The sequence below is a fragment of the Neofelis nebulosa genome, chromosome 6, assembly GCF_028018385.1.
Source record: "Neofelis nebulosa isolate mNeoNeb1 chromosome 6, mNeoNeb1.pri, whole genome shotgun sequence".
Taxonomy (NCBI): Eukaryota; Metazoa; Chordata; class Mammalia; order Carnivora; family Felidae; genus Neofelis; species Neofelis nebulosa.
The window spans coordinates 76,046,877-76,067,875 of NC_080787.1; the positions used below are offsets into that span (position 1 = coordinate 76,046,877).

The following is a 20,999-nucleotide window of genomic DNA, read 5'->3' on the forward strand; positions in this document are numbered from 1 at the left end:
TAAATAAAAAACGTTGAAAAAAAAATTAAAAAAAAGAGGCAACATAAGAACCATAACGGTGATTTTAGGGGTGCCTGGGTGGCTCAGTTGGTTAAGTGTTTGACTCTGGGTTTCTACTCAGGTCATGATCTCATGGTTTGTGAGTTCGAGCCCTGCGTCAGCTCTGTGCTGACAGTGCAAAACCTGCTTGGGATTATCTCTCTTCCTCTCTCTCTCTACAATCCCCCCCATCACTTTCTCGTCTCTCTCAAAAATAAATAAACTTAAAAAATTAAAAAAAAATTATAACAGTGACTTTAAAAAATGGGATCTAGTGTTTACTTTTGTCCCTAGAAAACTAATGAGAGGGGGTGAAAAGAAGATATTTACCTTCAAAATGCTTATTCAGATATTTATAAATACCTACTGTGGGTCAGATACTATTCAAGGGGATGAAGCCATAAGGAATAAAAAAAAAAAAAAAGAGAGAGATGGGCCTCATAGACTTTTTATTCTGGTAGGAGGAACATAATAAACAAATAGCAAGTAAATTTGTATTTTGTCAGATGATGTTTGGTGCTTGTGGAGAAAAATTGCTGTTCTGGATGGGTGGTGGTGATTGTTGCCATTTTGTGTAAGGTGATCATGGAAGCCCTGAGAGGTTAGTAGCCTCACCAGATAAGGGTTCTGAGGGAGCTGAGAAACAAGCTCTATGCACACCTCAGAGAGAAGACATTCCATACACCCCCACACACAGGGAAGTGAGTATGAAGACTTTTTAATAAATTTGATACCATTTATATATTGGAATATGATTGTCATGGTAGCAATAATTAGCGGTTCTATCATGTTACATAATTAGCATTTCTTTTTAGTGCTAGGAATAATTAAGTTCTAGTCTCTTGGCAAGTTTGATGATTATAACATAATTTTGCTGTCTATCTTCACTGTACTGTGCATTAAATCTCTAGAACTTATTTACATACTTCTCATTTCAAGTTGTATCCTAAAAGAACATTCTATCTGTATCCTACCCCTTATACCCAGGTAACCAGATTTTACTTCCCGTTTTTGCCAGTTTGGCTTTTTTAGATTCCACATATAGGTAATACCATAAAGTATTTGTCTTTCTCTGTTTGATGTATCCCACTTAACATGATGTTAAAGTATGCCTGCCTACAGATCTGTTGTTAAACACTAATCCTTTATTCGGGCACTGGGGAAATGGGCTTTCTTACAGAAATTCTGTCCTAGTTCTGTCTAGGTCTTTTTCTCTATTCATGGAACCAATTCTTTATTAACCACTGGTTCTCTAATTGTAATAGTTACCATTTTGAGGACTTACTATGTGCTGGATATAGTGCTAAACCTTACTTACATATATCTTACTTAATGATGTTCTCCCTCTTCAAGACTAAGATTCATGAAAGTTAAGTTGTCCAATAACAAAGCCGGTGAGTGGCTGAAACAAAATCAGAACTTTGCTTCTCAAGTGGTGTCACACTCCAAAGTCATTCACTAAAGTTCAGGCTTAACTTGTAATTCTGAGTCGATAGTTGTTAAAAGTTTAGCCTTTAGATAAACTTCATTCATTTCTATAGGTATGTTCCCTAAATTATATTCTCTGGAGAACTATTCCAAAAGATTTTAAATAATTTTTATGTTAAAAACTAGTCTCATGGCCAAACAATTTTTAGAAACACTAGTTTATATAAAGACAAATAAGCTATCTGAAAGCAGACCTTCCCAGAGTCTTTGAAATGGTAAAATGCATTGAACATCTCCATGAAGTGAAAATCTTTAAATTATTTGATCACAGAGCGCTGTTTGCAAAATACCTATTAATATCTCAATGAACTCATTTACATAGAACACAGTGTTCAAAATGATGCTTTAGCTATTTCAGTTGCTACTACCCAGGTCCATTCAATGAAGGGGATTTACTGTGCTTCCATTAGAATGCACTCTGGTTATTGCTTACAGCAAAATGCCTTTTTACCTATGCTCCCTCAATTTGGAAGGACTCCTATAATTTTAATTTATTTTTTATTTAAAAATTAAAAAAAAATATTTTATTTATTTTTGAGAGAGAGAGAGAGAGAGAGAGAGACAGAGACAGAGAGACAGAGTATGAGTGGGGAAGGAATACAGAGAGAGGGAGACACAGAATCCAAAGCAGACTCCAGGCTCTGAGCTGTCAGCACAGAGCCTGACACGGGTCTTGAACCCACGAGCCATGAGATCATGACCTGAGCCAAAGTCAGATGCTTAACTGAGCCACCGAGACACCCCCCTGTAATTTGAATTTAGGTAGTAAAATATAACATCCAGGATGAGTGACATCTAGAAGCTTTCCCTTCAAAATTTGGAAATCCTTTAGTGTTGGTGTGTAGGTTATACTCATAAATATCTATCTCTTTTATTCCTTCTTACTCATTTTTAGTAGCTGGGAATAAAGAAGAAATACCAATCTGTGTTCTTCTTCTTTATTGTTTGCTAACTATTTCTTTTCTATTTTTGTGAAGTGTAGGTCTTCTCAACCTGATCTGATAGTCATTGACAAGCTTCAAGTAGGCTATTATGGTCCCACATGTATCCACACAGCTTACTTTGAGAACAAACACTGTTATGTGTTTAGCTTGAAATTGAACCTTCTGTTCATTGGTGTTACCTGGGGCTTTGGTGTCATTTAAGAATGGAAAAGAGGAAATACAGGAGAAATTTCCAAAATTTACTACATCTTTTTCTTGAGTTCTACTTTCTAGAGGTCCCAGTTAGCTTGGGAAGTCTTAATTGCAGAACCATCTTTTCATTCCGCAGTTCCTCTAACCACAAGGTCAGCAGAACATAAGATGGTGCCCTGAATCACCATTCCATTTTGTTTCACATTTTCTGGAGTTAAGAGTGTCTTGAGACTATTATTGTTTGTTGGAGCAAGTTGGCTCGTTGTTTCTGGGAAAACTTCTACTTTCCTTTCTCCAGGCTCTTCTCTGGGAAGTGTGACAGCTTCCACCCTTGGTTTTTCTCTTGTGCTACCATGGCATAGTTGTTCCACGGTCCTGCATTGTGAGCTGCCTGAAAAGAAACACCTGGGTGCAGCATACTGGGATCCAAAATCCTGGGGAGATTGTCACAGATCCATCTGCTTTCCCTTGTACACATCATCTGGGTATAATACCGCAAAGATTACTGGTAGGGAGCTTCTGTTCATTCCCCTCAAGAAATATATGCAAAAGCTTGCATTCTCTTTTCTCACTCAAATTTTTAGAGTGATTCATACTAAGATGGAAAGGTCTGGACATCTCAGAGTCATAAGGTAACCACAGGTGCACACCCATGTCTACAAATGGTAGCTGTTGGTGGGACCCTGGCACAGGTTCGAGGCAGCAGTCCCTTTTACTGGCTTTCTTCAGTCAGCATAGATGTGGCCCTGGACTTCGGCAGGTGGTTCTGTTGGCCAAAGCTCTCTTTGGCAGCAGTTTTCAGCAGGTTAGCTGATAGCTGAGCCCTCCCAGTGGGAGAGGGCTGCAGTGCTAAAGAACCCACAATTCTTTCAAAAAATTTCTCTCAAGTCCTCTGAAGTTGTATTGGCAAAGCCGATCCATGCCAAACACTACACTCCTGTCTTCCAGTCAATTCCCTTTCATTCATTAAAGCTGTTGAATTTTTGAGCTGGAAAAAAATGTCTCTAAGCTCAACTCCTTATTTTGTAGAGTGAAATATGGGCTTCAGAGAGGTGTTCTAATTGCTCAGTGTTACATAAAGAATCTGGGTTAAACCAAGACTAGTTTTTGTTTTGTTTTGTTTTGTTTTTTACCATCACAACCCTCAACACCTTCCCCACCCAAATCCAAGGCTACTTCTACAAGTTAAGTTACCTTTGCCTCAAAATCCTCTGAATGTGAGTCCTGGCACATCAGTTCAGGTTCTTTGCTGTAAGCAAAGGAAAGTGATCTAAGCCAAGCAAGGAAAAGGCATATACAGGGGATATTAATGGATTGCTCAGAGAATTAAAAGAAGATTTGAAAAATCAGGATTTAGGAGAGACAAAACTTGGAGAGCTACAGGGACATCAGCCTCAGAACCCTGAGGCCCAAACCTCAAGGGGCTTTCTGCCCCTGTGGGTGTGTCCTCTTTAGAGTTAAAATCTCTGCAGAGCATCTAATTAGCTGAGCTCAGCTCATGTGCCCACCTCTACATAAGTGTTTGTATGTGAGAGAAAGAGAAATCTCATTTTTATTTTGTGAGGGTGATTTACAGCCCCAGCAGAACCACGTGACACAAAGGAAGACTAGTTTAGCCAGAAAAGGGTTGGGGTGAGGTACTGGCCACTGATGCCTAAAGGTGGGGAAGGAATGCTGGGTACACCAAACCAAAAAATGTATGCTACTGACACTCCTACAGATGGAGCCAGAGGGATAACACTGACCACAAACCACGCACTCTGGCATTGGTGCTTTCTTCTGTTCCCTTCCTTTTCCTTTCTCCCCCATTTCCTTCTCCATTGGGGTCCTTCTCACTCCTCCTTCTCATTCTCTGTTCATACACAGAAAGGTACACCTCCCCTTCTTCCATTACCAGCATAACTGCATCAGAGTAGAAGGTGGAGGAAGAGAAGGGTCAGGAGTATGTGCTGAGCAAATAGAGATTATTTTGTTTAAAAATAAAAAAACACAGTGATGGACCAGCCTTGTCGATTTCTGAGTAGTCAAGTGCTTGTGTCCCTCCGTTATCTCCTGCTTCTCTCTCTTCTAGCTCTTGAGAAGAGCAGATGAAGAGTTAGAGGCAAGTACTCTTGCCACTCCGTTGCCACGAGTTGAGGAGCAATTTTGATTTGAAAAGATATGGCAAATACAGACAACATTACTTAGGAGATGGGGACACAATGTATGTCCGGTTTACCAGGGGATCACGTAGGCAAGTTATGCTGCAATATTTGGGATGTCTTGCCTTGTAACAGCCTGATGATCCTGAAGAAGCTGAAGAAATGCTATGGTTGTGCAGATAAAATTGCAACACTGGGTTTCTATTCATTTCACAAAATGAATTGCTCTAACCATCTATGACTTTCAAAAACACAAACTAGGATAATGTTTTGGCCATTGTTAATGAATTGTTAAATGATTATTATTATTGTTTCCCTGAAAGTTAAAACTCTTAGTAAAATACTATATCCATTAACCCTAAGATAATGTTTTAATGTTTTAATTCTTTGCCTTAGTAAGATTTAGAAAATCCAACAACAGTCTTTTTTTTTTTTTTGAAAAAAAATTTTAAGACAATTTAAAATTTAGGGGAAACAAAGTACTTGTCTAAAGAAGGGGAACAGGAGGGTCCTGCTTAGAAAATACTTAGCTACTCTGAGTTGCCTCCTTTGAAATATGTTGTATAGATGGCACAATAAATATTGACCACCTATATATATTAGTCCTATATATATGAAATTAGACCGTGAGTTTTACCTTTCATTCCTTTGTTTCTAAGACTACGTAGAACATTAGAGAAACAGTTTTCCCTCTGCCAAAAGGAATCTAAGTGGATGGTAGATTATTATCATGTAGATAAAATGTTCTGCATTAAAGTCTTCCACCCTTTAAATCTTTTGTAGGGTGGAGTAAAGTAAAATGTATTATCTGGGAATTGAAACTTTATGAAGTATTCTGAAGGATCCTGCTGCTCAGATCAGAGAGTTGAACATTAATTCCCTTTTTGAATGTATTTAATTATCTGTGGGAGCATTTAAACACAGTGGAGTTGGAAAGTGATAGCATGGAGGCACTGCACCATATACTGATTTCTTCTCTTTTTGTTGAAACAAAATTCACACAACATAACATTCACCATTTTGACTATGATAAATTATACACTTCCATGGCTTTTAGTATATTCACAATAGTGTGCAACCATCATAACTAATTCTAGAATGTTTCTTATCACTTGAAACGTAAGCCCTATACCCAATTCTTCTCTCCTTCATCCTCTGGCAACCATGAATTTATTTTTTGTTTGCATGGGTTTGCCTACTCTGGACCTTCTGTTGGTAGAATCATGCAATATATAGGAATTTTGTTATCTGGCTTTTACTTAACAATATTATCAAAGTTTATCCATGTTGTAGCATGTGTCAGTAGTTCATTACTTATTATAGCTGAATAATATTCTACTGTATGTTCCACATTTTGTCTGTTCATTCATCAACTGATGAACACTTGAATTGTTTACACTTCTTGCTGTTATGAAAAGGTCCCTATGAACATTCATGTACAAGTTTTTGTGCGAACATATGTTTTCAGCTTTCTTGGGCATGTACCTAGGAGTAGAATTTCTGGGTCATAGGGTAACTAATTTTTTGAGGAACTGTCAGATCTCACAGTTACCATACCATTCTTCATTCCCACCAGCAGTGTATGAGGATTCCAATTTTCTCCACAGTCTTCCCAGCACTTGTTCTTTCCCCTTTTCTTTAAAATATAGCCATCCTGGACAGTATTTCATTGTGGTTTTAATCTGTACTTATATAATAACTAGTGATGTTCAGTATATACTGATTTTTAACCTACACCTTTATGCTAAATGAAGCAACAAGTATAATTGAACAGAAAACTCAAGCAGTATATATGTTAACATTATGATGAAAGCATCATGTCAACATGCTGCAATTTTAAACCTGTAACATTTATGTGTATATTTCCTGTAGCTCTCCAATTACATATATGTATAGGCATCTATGACAATAGTCTCATGGAAGACTAAAGTGGGCCTTACTGTCTGGGATTCTCAGATGACTGTGACACACACCTGAGCTGTTTCTGAGAAGAAATGGATCTTTCAGGAGTTGTTAGAAGCCATCTGAATACTAAATGCAAGAAATATCCTAGATGTAAAAAATAAAATGGTTGATTCTTTCTCTAGTTTTCTTGTAAGTCGACTCTTTTAAAAGAATCTTACTGCTATTATCTATGTGTTAAAGTGAATGTAATCCAATGTGTTATAATCGCAACAAGAACACAAGCATCAGGATTAGTGAAATAGTCTAGTTTGCTACTTGAACTAAGTGGACTCCAACTCCCACGCTTGTATTCTTAGTGTTCTCGTTATGATTCTTCTCTCTTCTATTCCTGACTGACTGTCGACTGTCACCTGACTTTTATTTCTGTTCTGAGTGTAACTGTCCACTTTCAAATATGGGCCCTGAAGTTCTATTCTAAAAATCTTTTGTGGGGCGCCTGGGTGGCGCAGTCGGTTAAGCGTCCGACTTCAGCCAGGTCACGATCTCGCGGTCTGTGAGTTCGAGCCCCGCGTCAGGCTCTGGGCTGATGGCTCGGAGCCTGGAGCCTGTTTCCGATTCTGTGTCTCCCTCTCTCTCTGCCCCTCCCCCGTTCATGCTTTGTCTCTCTCTGTCCCAAAAATAAATAAAAAACGTTGAAAAAAAAATTTTTTAAAAATCTTTTGAAAGGTGTTTAAAATAATAGCAAATAGATGCTGAGTGGTTTATTTTACAAGATTATTTTATGGCTTTAGAAGATGGATGTTGTGATTAGCATTTTGACTGTTTAGTCATTTTCCCCTTTCTGTTACTAGGTTATTTCTGGATACATGACACCTGGTATTTGACTGCAAATATTTCAGTGACCTCAGTTTTTAAAATCGTCCCACTAGTGTGAACTTTCATATGTCACACTTTTATGAATCAGACAATTTAGATAATAAGCCAGGAGAGTTTAGCTAAGGAAAATTTCAAGCAAGGCTAAGATGGTCTGATGTCCCAGTGAAACATTTACTTGCTGCTACGTGGCTGATCTTATGTCTATTTTGAATTCATGAGCTTGATGTTAATTACCTCTGTTAGCAGATGTCTGTTGACAGCTAATGTACTCTGCTACCTGGTATTTTCAAAAGCAGTTATAGATCTTGGGTTGCACTCTTGAATTAATAGCACACTTGCCAGATCTAATAGAACAGCTTTTCTCACCTTTTAACACCTTCACCCCACAAGATGCATCTGAGTTGTGATAAATGTAACTTTGGGGCTTAGATTAATATGTTTTCCTATCTTTGCACTTACTTATAATTGTCATTGTAAAATAAAGTATGGATGCCTTTTATTCTTCCTTACTGAGATGTAAACCAGTCATTCCTATGAGTACTATGTTTATCTTGGTTGCATTGTTTCACTGCTTCTTTGCTATGTACAGTCTGATGTCTATGTAGTCAGTTTTGGGAAGCTAATAATTGATTTAAGGAAACTATTTTAAATATTACTATTTATAGTAAAACTATTTGTTTTATCCTACATTAATACTGCCTGGTATTTCGTTCCTATTGTCCACCTTGTCATTCAGGAAACTACCAGATTTTACTTGATGGAAATAAATAATAATGATGATTTCACTCATTAGTTTGTCATCTAATGAACTCGGGTAAAAATTATGAGTAGCCTAAATCATGTCTGAACAATTTAGAAACTGTTATCTCCAAGGAAAAGAAAGTGAAATCCTTTGACAATAGTTTACAGGTTTAGCGGAGAAGTTGCTGTGAGTAACAGATTGGCACATGAAAACTTTATTTTCCCAAGGGTTATACCTTCTCACATATTTCTACACACGTGTTTCTTTCTCTCCACAAATTCATCTGATTGCATGTGCAGGTATGAAAGTGTGTATGGTTACTAAGTCATGTTTAATGACTAAAAGTTGCATATTGCCAAGTACAGTGAGGCACTGATGAACGTCTGAAAGTTCGAAGGTCTAAACAAGGAGTGAGTATGACTTGGAGGAGGCTTAGGAAACTGTAAAGTCATGCAAAGAATAATGAGCTTGAAGTGAAAAATAGATAAAAAGGAGACATGTCAGACTGGAGAAATACTGTTACCAGGCAGAGCGAGAGAGAGAGAGAAGTGCAAGGGGTGTGAGATGCTAAGGAATTAAAGTGCATGAGTGGATGTAGGTGAAAGAAAAGGAAAGAAAAAAGAGGTTTTCTTGCCTAAGTTGCAGGTCACTGACCTAAACTGGTCATTGGTGTCGTTAACAATGAAAGATGACTTCTTAAGGGACTTCTTTCCCCTGGATGTTTAGAGTCTGAAATATATATTTTTTCCGTTTATTTCTCCTCCATTTGCATGTGAAATTTTATATTCTGGTTATGTTTTCTTCACAAAGCTCTGAAGGATTGGGAACAATATTTCCTTTTAAAAGTACAGATATTAAGAAAAATTAAATAATGAAGCAAACTGTTACTAAGTGTTAGGAGGGTAGTTTTTTTCAAAATACAAAAATGTAATCTAATATTGTAAAGCTGGTATAAATAGATGTACCAGATATCAGTTAGGATCTTTGCTTTAACTGAAGTGATATCATGTATAATATCATCGTCTAAATCTATACTGTTGATTGTAACTGCCAGAGCTAAGGATATCTGTAAGGGTTCATTAAAGTTTTAGGAAGACAGTACATTATAGTGGAAAAAGCATACATTTTGGCATTGGTCAGGCTTCAGTTCAAATTCTGCCTCAGTCACTCTTTATTTGTATAACTGTTGGCACATTACTTAATTCCTTTGAACCTTCACTTCCTACTCCATAAGTAAAAATATTTGTAAAGCATACACAGTTCCCTGTATACAGTTACTATTCATTAATGTGTTTATTGAAATGACTATTATCATCCTATTTTTCCTCCTCTGTTAAAAATAATTAGTAATTCTTTTCATCTTTTACTTTTCTCTACTGCTTCTTTTGACCTTCTTTCTTTTCATTCACATACAATTTTGCAGGGCTTTGGTTGAAAGAGATTCATCAATTCTAGAACCATGGGACTGAAAATACCTTAAGTGGCCACCACATTCATCCCTGTATCAAAGCAATGAAATGGGTGGATGATTCAATACCAAAAGGGATTTTTTCTCTTTGCATAATTTAAAAACAGAATAGTGATGACCTCTTTTGGTAATGTCCTGTAAGATATTCTTTATCTATAGCCTACGTTTCTCTTTATTCGATCAATCCATTTAAAAGGAAAAGTGTACGCTTCTATCTATGTAATAATGCCCGCCTAAGTTGTAAACCTTTTGCAGTTGACTCAGGCCTGGCTGAATGTCCTTTACATTTCTTACTGTTGGTTCTGCTTTCAGTTAAAATGTAGTGGGTCACAAAAGAGCACTACTTATGACATAACAATGAGGAGAAAAATGAACTAGGTAAACTACAAAGAAATGTATTTTCCTTAAAGCCATCAAAAAGCTATGAATCCAGTTGAACTTTGAATGATTCTGAGTGTGGGGTCGTGGCAGATTGGAGTCCCATGGAGATACAAACACAGAGCTTATCCATCCCACCTTCAAATATTCTTCTATAGGATTTCTGCTGAATAAACAGCTACATGGAAGCTTAAGAGCTAGGCTGGAAAACAAGAGATTTCATGGGGTACTTAGATCCCAAATCCCCGTGGAAGGACATACTTAATTCTATCAGTAAGATGCTTGAAACTAGAAGTGAACTAAAACAAGCTGCCAGAGAAAACCAGCCCCAACACTATTCAACTCCTTATTAGGTCAAAGAGATCAGCCTCGCTAGATGTCTGCCAAAGAAAAGGGGAGATTTTTCTGTGGAAAATATCACCTATTTCAGTCTTGACTATTGTTTCTTACACAATGAGTGATGAAAAATAAAAATTAAGAGACATGCAAAAAAGCAAGAAAATATGGTTCATAATAAAAATAAAAAACAAGCACACTCATAGAGATGTTGGAGTTAATAGAAAAATGAATTTGAAATATTTTAAGTATGCTTAAAATTTAGAAAAACGAAGTTGACCAAAATGGATGAAAAGATGAAGGATGTTAATAAAGAAAATGAAATTTTTTTAAAAAAGAATCAAATATAAGTGTTAGAACTGAAAACTACAGTTTCTGAAATGAAAAAATATTCAATGGACTTAAGAGTAGATTGGACAGAACAAAGAATTAGTGAGCTAGAAAATCTGTCAGTAAAAGTTATTTAAACTCAAGTACAGAAAGAAAAAAGAATTTAGCAAATAACAGAAGAGAGTATCAGAACCCTGGGACAGAATGAAATGAACATTCATGAATTAGAGTTCCAGAAGAAGAGGAAGGAGTGTGACACATGGTTGATAAATAATGGCCAGGAATTTTCAAATTGACTAAAACTGTTACTTCTCGTATTCAAGAAGTTCAGTGAACCACAAACAGGGTAAATACAAAGAAGCTACACAGAGACACTTCATAGTGACCTTGCTGAAAACAAAAGATAAAGGGAAAAATTATAAAGTAACCAGAGTAAAAAAAAATACAATACATTTAGATGAACAAGGTAAGAATAAAGATAACATGTAATCAGAAACAACAGAAGCCAGAACATAATGGAATTACATCTTAAAGTAGTAAAAAATTAAAACCTACTGTAACTTAGAATTCTATTCCTAGCAGAAATAGTTTTCAAAAATGAGTTTTAATTTAAGCCTTTTTCAGACATACAAAAGCTGGGAGAAACTCCCACCAGAAGTTTATACTGTACATACAGTTGATCCTTGGACAATGTGGGAGTTAAGGGCACTGACCCCTTGCATAGTAAAATATCTGTGTAAAACATTTGATTCCCTTCAAACTTTAACTACTAATAGCCTACTTTGACTGTAAGCCTTACCAATAACAAACAGTCTATCAAACCATATTTTGTATTTTATATACTGTATTCTTACAATAAAGTAAGCTAGAGAAAAGAAAATGTTATTACAAAAATCATAAGGAAAACAAAATGAATTTACAGTAGTGTACAATATCTGTACATAAGTGGACCTAAGCAGTTCAAACCTGTGTTGTTCAAGGGTCAACTGTAATACTAAAGGAAGTTCTTTAGGCTGAAAAAAAAAAGGTCCCAGGTGGTAGTCAGATCTGTAATAAGGAAAAAAAATATACTGGAAAAGGTAAATATATGGTAAATAAAGATTATATATAATGTTTCTTTAAAAGACTATTGATTATCTAAAGCAAATATAGTTTCAAAGAACTGTAAAGTTTATAATTTATATAGATGCAAAATGTATGAGAATAATTTCACATAGAATATCACATAGAAGAAGGCAAATGGAATCATACTGTTGTTAGGTTGTTACATTATTTATGAAGTGATATAATATTAATTCAGGTGTCCTATGACAAATTAAGATGTATATTATAATCATCACAGAAACTATGTAAAGAATAATGCAAAGTGATATGGCTAAAAAGTTAATAGAAAATAGGAGGTATAATGCAAAACAAAAATACTCAAAACATTTCACTCAAAGTTTATCAGGAAACGATAAAGAAAATAATCCTGATAAGACAAATAGAAAACAAATAGAAAGATGGTAGAATTAAGCCCAATTGTATTAGTACTTACATTAAATGTAAATGGACTAAATCCTCTGATTGAAAGGCAGAGAAAGTCAGACTATGGAGATAATATATCAAAATAAGATCCAAATACATGTAACTTATAAGAGACACATCTTAAATATAAGGACACAGCTAAATTGAAAGTAAAAGATGGAAAAAAATACACCATGTTAATATAACATAACATAACATAACATAACATAACATAACATAACTACACATGTTAACAGAAACCTGATGTGACTGTATTACCACCAAACAATATATATTTCAAAGCAAATACATGAAGACAGATCATAGATGAAACTGAATGTTTTATAGTCATAAAACCATCAATTCATCATGAAGACATCACAATTGTATCTTGAGTATGCAGCCAATACCAAACCTTCAGTATTTCATGTAAGGTTTTACTGTCCCTCCCTTCATAGCCTCCTTCTTCTAGTAGCTCTATAATATTAGTGGTAATTTAGCCATCACTGTCACCTGGACACATGCCTCTGTGGAGTAAAATACTTTTACTCAGCTAGGAAAAGGATTATATGATGTAACTGCTTATCTTTTGGTTTATTCCTTTGTAGAAGGCATCTAGTGCAGTGACATGGAGTCTACAAGGAATTAGAGACCTGGCTTCAAGCCTTGGTACTGCTGGTAACATCAGGCAAGTCACTCAAATCACTGTGAGCCTCATTTTCCTCATGGGGAAATGGGGATGGAAATGTTTGCTTTGCTTTATATTTAGACTTCTTAGGAAACTTAAAAGATGAAATGTATGCAGTGCTGGATACATATGAGACATTGTTGTGAACACAATGGTGAGCTTGCTTTTTAGCACCTGTCTAATCCTGGCTCATGTGCAGCTGGTGGCCCCAAGGTGCCTTTTCCTTATTCATCAGTTTAGTCTATTTTCGTCCTGAGTCCTTTACAGACAGAGCCAAAGGAGACTGATAAACCTCTATGAGGAAACTCAGAGACCTCTGCCCTTAATTTTGTACCTCTTATATTCACCAAAGAGGGAAATTTGAAGATTCTAAACAGGATAATTAAACCAGGAGGCAAGTCCTATTCTGGGATCTGGTTAAAGATTTCACAAATAGATAATGGAAAGCATTTAATGTAAAGATTAAAATATTTGACCAAGTTTTTAAAACTGTATTATTATTATTATTATTATTATTATTATTATATATTTTTTTACCAAAAAGTGGTTTTCCATTTGGTTTTGTTTTTGGAGAGAAACTGATTTCCATGTGTAAAAGGAATAGAACTGTTTTCGTGTGGATTGTCTTTTATGGAGGTGTATTTTTTAGTGATAGAATTTTGCTGGAATGAGATGAGGTTACCAGAACAGTTTTCCTTGGCATATGAGAAAATTATAGGATTGTGTGAAATTATAGTTCTAAGATTTGGGAAGTTTGAAATTATTTAATGTATCTATATTTTCCATTAAGGGCTTGCTAATTAAGGTGGGCCTTTTAAAAATAATTAATCAATATAAATATTATTTGGAAGTTACTTAGTTATCTAAAACTTGAAAAAATATGACTAAATTATGTCTAAATTTTAATAATAATATTTCCAAATAACAGTAATAATACTTTAAGACTAAGAAACAGATATTCTTCTCAAGAATAGCACTAGTTGTAATTATATTAATCCAAAACATTAATATTATGTTTCATGAAGTTTTGTACATGAACATATATATACAAGAGTTTTCTTTAGTATTTGAAGCAAAAGATTGCTTCCCCCATACCTGCATGAATCTCGATATGCTTTTATGTTCTGTTAAAAACGAACACAACTATGAAGAAAATTTCACTGTTTAAATCTTGACTGTGAAAAATGACTGTGCAATTGTTCATTTGTTATATTTCTTAATGTAGTATAGGCCAATTTGATGCTTACAAGATAACAGAGTAGTTTCTTGTTGTGAATGTATTTCTTTTTTTAAAATTATTTTAATGTTTATTATTTATTTTTGAGAGAGAGAGAGAGAGAGACAGAGCATGAGCAGGGGAGGGGCAGAGAGAGAGAGGGAGACAACAGAATCTGAAACAGGCTCCAGGCTCTGAGCTGTCAGCACAGAGCCCAGTGCAGGGCTCTAAGTCACGAACTGTGAGATCATGACCTGAGCTGAAAGTCGGATGCTTAACTGACTGAGCTATCCAGGTGCCCCAAATGTATTTCTTTTTTTATTTCTTTCTTTTTGTTTTTAGAGAGAAAGAGAGAGAGAGAGAGAGAGAGAGCGCACAAGTGAGTGCTAGTGAGTGAGGGGGAGGGACATAGAGAGAGAGAGAGAGAGAGAGAGAGAGAGAGAGAGAGAGTCTTAAGCAGGCTCCATGCTCATGCTCAGCACAAAGCTCAACATGGGACTCAATCCCATGACCTTGGGATCATGACCTGAGCTGAAATCAAGAGTTGGACGTTCAACCAACTGAGCCACCCAGGCACCCTGTGAATGGATTTCTTAATCAATGGTAACCTGAAAAAAAATGTAGGAAATGTTGTAGGAAGGTGATAAGGGAAAATAATAAAGGCATTTAAGGAAATGCTCCTGGTGCTAGAAGTCAGAGAGAATGACAGGGTCAGCTTGGGGTGTGGTCACGTAGGATTGGAGGGTTCTATATATATGATTTCAGGAAGGTCCATCTAACTTGGACCCTTAGTTTCCTCATCTGTAAAATGGGGATAATAATATCTGCCTGTTATGATGGTGACATCAGATTATGTTTGTAAATAATTTGATGCAGTGCTAGGGATAGGTACATAGCAAACATACACTAGATTCAACTAATAAAGTGAAAATTAACTTTACCACTGAAATGGGGTTTAAGAATTTCTGTCATTTCCATCTTGATTTACTTAATTTCTCTCTATAAATAATTAGTTCTAGATCAGCAGATTACCTTTGGAAAACCTTTATAGAAAAAGTCATTTCTCTGTCACATCATCCATTAACAAGAGGTTGCAGCTCTGGTTTATTCAATGAGGCATTGCTATGTAAAAATGGAGATATTGATATTATTGACTATTAATGAATGTTTATTCCATATTAGAACCTATTGTTTCCACAAAATATAATCTATTTTAAGAACTGAGGTTAACCACATATTTTTCAAACAAGAAATGAATTTCTATATTCAATTTTTTAAACTAACCAGGCACTCAGCATATAGCTTTAATTAAGTTATTTGCCTAGAGGCCAATCAATAATTAATTTCCCCATTCAAAAGCTATGACTTGGATGTTTTTCTTAAAGCATGCCAATTAAAAATAGAAAAGCCAGACTATAAAAAATATATATGTTTACTGACAAGTTAGAAGATATTGCCAGGCTTTTTAATGAGCTCTTTGCTTTATTTGAAAAGAAACTTTAATTATCTTTGATCATGGTGCTTAAATCTTAGCATTATATTCCTACTTTGTAATACTCGGCTCATGGTGATAATTCCCTCATAGCTTGTGATGACTAGAGAGAGTCATAATAGACAATTGATAAACTTGTTACGAGTTGACTAAGTTGGAAAGAACAGCTTTGAATTACTCTTGTTAATTTAACCCAGATATTTTAGAAAACTGGTGATAAGCTGGTTGCTATGAAGTATTTACTAATATAAAATAAGTCTTAGCACACTTTATTAACAAATCTGAAACTGAGTTTTGAGAGGGAGGAAACTGGGACTTGTACTCTCTTCTATTTCTGAAACTGAGTTTATCTAAAATATAATGTAACAATAGTTCTCCCACTTGCTCACTCTGTTCTGGCGCCGCTGGCATCCCTGCTGACCTTACATAAGCCTGAGGCTTTGCATTTGCTATGCTCTCTGTCTGGCATGCTCTTCCCTTGGCTATTTGCATCACTTACTTCTTCACTTTACTCAGTGTCATTCTCTCAGAGTTGCTTAATCTGATCCCCACTAAAGTGCTCCCAACTTTCTTTAACCTGCTCTGTTTCTTTCTACTGTGCTAATCATCTTCCAATGCACTATATACTTTAACATATTTGTTTATTGTCTTCCCTCTTCCTATCAGATGTAGACTCCAGGAAGCCAAGAAGTTTTGTTTGCTCTATTCATGCTGTATTTCCAGTGCCTAAGATATTGTCAGACACTTAGTGAATACTGGATATTTGTTGAATGTATGAATAGATGCGCCAATAAATGTAGAAGTAAATAGGTAGATTCAACGTACTAACTTGAACACCTAGAAATGGTTCTGATTATTTGCCTCATTGCCTCAAACCTGGACTCATCAATGGAATGTGCCAAATGAAGTTAAAATGCCAGAGATCGTATCTCATAGAAAGATAAATCTGAAGAATTTAGGGAGATTTGGTATCTCCCAGCTTTGTTCCTCAAGAGGATATAACACAGTAAAGGAAACAATCAGCTAAACTAAACGGCAACCAATGGAATGGGAAAAGATATTTGCAAATGACATATCAGATAAAGGGTTAGTATCTAAAATCTATAAAGAACTTATCAAAATCAACACTCAAAAAAAAATAATCCAGTGAAGAAATGGGGAAAAGACGTGAATAGACACTTTTCCGAAGAAGACATCCAGGTGGCTAAAAGACATATGAAAAGACGCTCAACATCACTCATCATCAGGGAAATACAAATCAAAACCACAATGACATGCCACCTCACACCTGTCAGAGTGGCTAAAATTGACAACCCTGACAACAACAGATGTTGGCGAGAATGCGGAGAAAGAGGAACCCTCTTGCACTGTTGGTGGGAATGCAAACTGGTGAAGCCACTCTGGAAAACAGTATGGAGGTTCTTCAAAAAATTAGAAATAGAACTAGTTATGACCCAGCAATTGCACTACTAGGTATCCATCCATGGGATACAAGAGTGCTGTTTTGAAGGGGCACATGCACCCCAATGTTTATAGTAGCACTATCAACAATAACCAAGGTATGAAAAGAGTCCAAGTGTCCATGAACAGATGAATGGATAAAGAAGATGTATGTGTGTGTATGTATATATACATGCATACATACCATGGAATACTACTTGGTAATTGAAGAGAATGAAATGTTGGCATTTGCAACAGCGTGAATGGAGCTAGAATGCATTATGTTAAGCGAAGTGAGTCAGAGAAAGACAAATATATTATTTCACTCATATGTGGAATTTAAGATGCAAAACAAATGAACATAAGGGAAGGGAAGCGAAATAATATAAAAACAGAGAGGGAGACAAACCATAAGAGAACAAACTGAGGGTTGCTGGAGAGGTGTTGGGTGGGGAATAGGCTAAATGGGCAAGGGGCATTAAGGAGGACACTTGTTGGGATGAGTACTGGGTGTTATATGTAAGTGATGAATCATTAAATTCTATTCCTGAAAACATTAATAATAATAATAAAAAAGAAATACATTCTTCATTAGACATTAAGGAATTCACTAGGGAGGGGAGTGCAGCGTTCTTGAAAAAGACTGCAATGACTATCATCTGTATTCTGGGATGGTACTACTATGTGCATTGGCATTCCGTGTTGACTGAGGCCAAAGAGCAACACTCAACTGAAAGTAAGGTGGTGTGGTTCCCATAATAATCAGCGGGATGAGAGTGATACTAATAGTTAGACACACAGAAAACTTTGGAGGTAGCTCATTGATCCTGGGGATTCTAGAACTGCAATTGTTGATATCTCCCTAAGGTCCTACTTAAAAACCCTCTGGGTTTGGCAGTGGCAGTCCCCGTCACACTTGCCTAACCTGAATCAGATAATAGCATCAGAGCTCCTCAAGTGAAAGGAAAGATTTGTCTTGGTGAGGAAGGACCCTTCAATAGTCTTAAGTGTATCTTCTTTCTAGTCATCCTCTAGTATTTTTATAGAGAGTATATAATTGGGAATTAACTTTATTGTTTGATCCACTGGTAGCAGTATATCAAAACTGGCTTTGTGACTGAATGGAATCGAGAAAGACTGAATATCCCTCCCAGATGGCTATGGTGACTGAATGATTATGGGTATTCACTTTTGAGGAAAGGATGCCCATGTTTTAATTTGGAATGTAGATATTTTCTTAATGCCAGTAACGAGAGTGCTGTCGTTGCTATTGCTATTGTTTACAAAATAGTATGTATAGGAAGAAGGTTGTTCTTGGGTGGAAAAGTCAAAGATCATATTATTGATGATAGTACATCTTGCTCCCTCAACAACCACTCCTATCACTTTCTAGCTTGTGTTCTGTATCACTCATTTTTAAGTCTTCATGCGACTCCTATCTCCTATTTTTGAAATGTTCCCCCTCTCTGAAGTCTACAACATGTAGTCAGTATTATAGAGTTTAGTTTTTAATTACAGTCTACCTTATTTTTAAGTAATTTTACATATGTGTTTTTACCCTCTTTGAGGTCATTTTATATTAATCTGAGGCTGTCATATATTCCCTTTTGTACCATGCTTAATAACCTCTGGTCTGTTTAGCTAATGGAACTTCCATTTTCATGGTATCTTTATCTAATATTTCATATCCATTTATAATTTGGAAGATAAAAAACTCAAAAACTCACTCATAACAAACCAAATACACAAGTCTTGACACCCAAATTTTGAAAGTCTGATAAAATGAAAATGCATCAACATTTCTGGAAAGAGATCAAAGCACCCATTCCTCATTTTATGAAACCAACCAGCAGAGGGAGCAAAAGAGATATTTAAGTGTTCCTGTTTCTGCTTGCAGCCCTTCTACTGTAGTTGCTGTCAAGAGCTAGGCTATATTTTTAATATATATCCCCCCTAGTCCCTAGGCAGAAATTCTGTTGTATAATCACCACATGCCTGTGAAGTCAGTTCTAAGACATTCTGTTTGCACTAATTCTTCAATCTTGAGTCCCGTGAAAACCTCAAAAGCTACTGGGTGAAAAACCAGGACTAAAATTTTAGGCCTTCAAAAAAGAAAAAAACAAACAAACCCAAAACTCTATCTAGGTAGCTCAGGAACAAAGACAAAGAGAGTTTGAATGAATAAAAAGTTAGATTTTAGCTGTTAGGAAAATGATATTAATGAATTTCTGCTGTTTTGTATTATCGCAAACATTTCGAGAGATTTTGACACATACTCTAATGGTTTTATTAATTCAAAATAAAATTGTATTTTTTATATGATCAAGAAATAACAAAAAGAAAGTTCCTCTGAAAAGAATCTTTTATATTTTTTTATGTGTGTGTGTGTGTGTGTGTGTGTAGTGCATATATACTATGTATGATATATGCCTATATTCCCAAACAAAATATATTTTAAAACATTATAGATCAAAAGAGTTTCTCGTTATCCTGGATGTTTCGGTTTAGATAATTCTGTCAAGTATAATCATGAAGAAGACCAAAGACTTGTGTGTGGTTTACAGTATCCATGGCGAAGCTTTAAGAATGTCATTACTTGCATTCTTTGGATAAATTCAATATGAGGACTCTTTGAATGTATAAGATCTTATTTCCCAAATTGTCCCTTGAATTTAATGAAGTTATATTAAAGTACAGCCACAGGGGTGAAAAAGCAAAAAAGAAGAAAAATCTGTGATAATGCAAAGCTAATATGAGTTTAATATGAATCATTTTATTCACCTGTTGAAGAATATCAAAAGGAAAAGGAAGCATTACAGTACATTTCATTTTTTAAGAGAAGATAATTATAAATAATATCATTCATGTAGTTTCTTTTGTGTTGGGAATGTATAAACTCTTACACTAACAAAACGTAACACAAACTTTGGAAATTTCCAGATATCATGTCATGGTGAACATCTTTATCGTTCTTGTAATTCTTGACTATTGACTGTAGGTAGAATTATATCAGATTGAGTTATTTGAATTGATCTCCAAAGACAAGTCATATGGAGCTCTTTTACCGGGGACCCAACAACATGGGCTGTGTTTGCATCAAAACCTTGAAGAAGGTGGCCCAGGTCATCACTGAGAAGTACTCCACTCTCCTGGGCAACAACTTCCATACCAACAAGCCTCTGTGTGGGTCGATCACCATTATTCCCGGCAAGAAGCTCCACAACCAGATAGCAGGCTGTGTCACAATCTGATGGAGCAGATTCAGAGAGGCCTGGTGAGAGATTATCTGCATCAAGCTGGAGGAGAAGGAGAGACAAAGGAGAGAGAATTATGCTCCTGAGGTCATAGGCTTGGATCAGGAGATCATTCCTGACACTAAGGAATTGTAGAAGCTCTTGGACTTTGACAGAGTCTGTCCAATCTGCAGGTCACTCAGCCTACAACTGGGATGAATTTTATTTTTTTTCAACTTTTTTTTTTTTTTTTTTTTTAATTTATTTTTGGGACAGAGAGAGACAGAGCATGAACGGGGGAGGGGCAGAGAGAGAGGGAGACACAGAATCGGAAACAGGCTCCAGGCTCCGAGCCATCAGCCCAGAGCCTGACGCGGGGCTCGAACTCACGGACCGCGAGATCGTGACCTGGCTGAAGTCGGACGCTTAACCGACTGCGCCACCCAGGCGCCCCTGGGATGAATTTTAAAACACCACGTGGAATTGTTTGAATCTTTCTGCTGTGCTGCAATATCTTCAATAAACCTTGGGAAAGGAAAAGTCATGTGGAACTTCCCCTGACTGAGACTAATGAGATTATTTTTA

General features: G+C 36.1%; 1 long non-coding RNA gene across 1 annotated transcript in view; it reads left to right on the forward strand.

Annotated features, from left to right (window-relative positions):
• LOC131514483 (uncharacterized) overlaps positions 1–20,999 on the forward strand; it is a 270,591-nt gene that overhangs the window by 62,068 nt on the left and 187,524 nt on the right. The gene's annotated exons all lie outside the window — the stretch shown is intronic.